This window comes from Mobula hypostoma, chromosome 1 (genome assembly GCF_963921235.1).
Source record: "Mobula hypostoma chromosome 1, sMobHyp1.1, whole genome shotgun sequence".
NCBI lineage: Eukaryota > Metazoa > Chordata > Chondrichthyes > Myliobatiformes > Myliobatidae > Mobula > Mobula hypostoma.
Window position 1 is genome coordinate 55,068,695 of NC_086097.1, and position 2,525 is coordinate 55,071,219.

The following is a 2,525-nucleotide window of genomic DNA, read 5'->3' on the forward strand; positions in this document are numbered from 1 at the left end:
ATCCCTCGATGAGGACTGGTGCGTGTTCCTTCAATTTCCCCTTCCTGAAGTCCACAATCAGTTCTTTGATCTTACTGATGTTGAGTGCAAGGTTATTGAAGCGACACACTCAATCAGCTGATCTGCCTTGTTCCTCTACCCTTCCTTGTCACTGTCTGAAATTCTGCCACGATAGTTGTGCTGTCTGCAGATTTATAGATGGTGTTTGAGCTGCGTCTAGCAACACAATTGTGGGTGTAGAGAGAGTAGAGCAATGGGCTAAGCATGCATCCTTGAAGTGCACCAGTGTCGATTGCCAGCAAGATGTTATTCTGATCCACACTGACTGTGGTCTCCTGGTGAGGAAGTCAAGGATCCAGTTGCAGAGGGAGGTGTAGAGACCCAGGTTTTGGAGCTTGATTAGAACTGAGGGAATGATTGTGTTGAAAACTGAGCTGTAGTCTATGAACAGCAGCCTGACATAGGTAACAATATTGTCCAAGTGATCCAAGGTCCAGTGGAGAGCCAGTGAAATTGCATCTGCTGTAGACCTATAATAGCAATAGGCAAATTGTGAGGGTCGAGTTATTTGCTTAGGCAGGGGTTGATTCTGGCCATGACCAACCTCTCAAAGTACGTCATCACAATAGATGTGAGTGCCATTGGGTGATAGTCGTTGAGCTAACTCACCTTACTCTTTTTCATACTTGTATGATGGTCACCATTTTGAAGCAGGTGGGAACTTTTGACTACAGCAGTGAAAGATTAAAGCTGTCCTTGGAACACTCCCGCCAGTTGGTTGGCACAGGTTTTCAGTGTCCTAGCAGGTACACCATCAGGGCCTGACACCTGGCAAGGGTTCACCTTCTTGAAAGATGTACTGATGTCTGCCTCAGAGACAAATCACAGGGTCACCAGATGCTGCAAAGATTCACACGGGTCTAGTTTTATTCTCCCTTTCAAAGCAGGCATAAAAAGTATTGAGCTCATCTGGGAGTGAAGCATCACAGCTTAGGTTTCGTTTTGTAGAAAGTAATGGCCTGCAAACCCTGCCAGAGCTGTTGTGCATCTGATTCCATCTCTAACCTCAAATGGAATTGTTTATTTGCCCTTAAAATAGCCTTGTCTAGCTCTCAATAGATCACAAATCTCCTTGTTCATCCACAGCTTTTGGTTTGGGCATGTCCATTATGTTTTCAAAGGCACACACTCATCCACACAAGTCTTCAAGAAGTCAATGACAACTGTAGCATTTTCATTCAGATCCAAAGGTGAATCCCTAAATATTGTCCACTCCATTGACTCAAAGCAGCCCTATCAGCACACCTCTGCCTCCCTTGACCATACTTTCAGGGTCTTCATCACTGGTGTTGTGGTCTTTAGTCTCTGCCTCTACGCTGGGAGTATAAGTACAGCCAGGTGATCAGAATTTCCAAATCCTGATTTATCTCTGTCAGAAGCTTGCTAATACAGTAATAGTACATAAAAATCAAAACTAAATATACTGTAACTTACAATCAACATTGAAATGAGGCATGTAAACAATCCTGAGATATGGCTAGTTATTTAGTTAACTCAGTACAGACATGAACCCTTTTAAGTATGATGAATAAAGCTCTCTGGGCGGGGGGGGGGAAGAGATGTAGTGAAGGGAGAATGTCTGGGGTAGCAAAGGTCTTCGATTATACTGGCTGCTTTACTAAGGCAGCAATAAATGTAGATAGAGTCCGTAGAGCAGAGGCTAGTTTCCATCATGTGCTAAGCTTCTCCAGAACACTGTAGTTTCTTGCAGTCACAGACAGTGTCATTGGCAAACTAAGCCATCTGGATAGAATGCTCTCCATAGTTTCTAAGGTTGGAGAACAGAGCCTTGGACTAAAATTGTGGCAACTGAAGCCTGAAGCCCTGCTGGTTTTATATCACTTGTGTAAGATGTTGTCACTTTTGTGAAACCATGAGCTGATTGAGGCTTGGCTTGGCAAGGGTTCACCCATTCTGGGATATTGTTTAAGCTGTCCACATTCCTTCAGGTTGGTGCAGTAAGGCGCCTCCATCAACAACTTTTCCCAACTACCCACTGCCACTGTCCTTAGCATACGTTAACATATTCCTAACCCTCTCCAATCTTCTAGCCCAACATCACCATCCATTATCTGGAAGACTCTCGTATTCTCTTAACGTTACATCTCCACATGACGTTCTCCCAGCTCACTTCCTTCAATACCGGAATGTGTCGGAGTAAGGCACTTAGCTATTGCAGGTGATTGTTTTGGCCTTGTGTGATAGAACTTCCAAACTGCTCCAATTGGATTATTCCCTTTCACTGGGCCAGGCCAGGCCATGTGGTCCTGTGGAAAAGTGTGATCCAAGGGCCATAGGGTGGACGTTCCAGTTCTTCACAAAGTAGCAATAAGTGTGCAGGGGAAAAATGCAAAAAGAAATTTCAATATTGTTTAAAATTTCCAATGAAACCAATACATAAAGATCAAATGCCCACATGCCAGAAAAAAAAACACTAAGAATACTGCTAGGAAAGGTTTATTTTT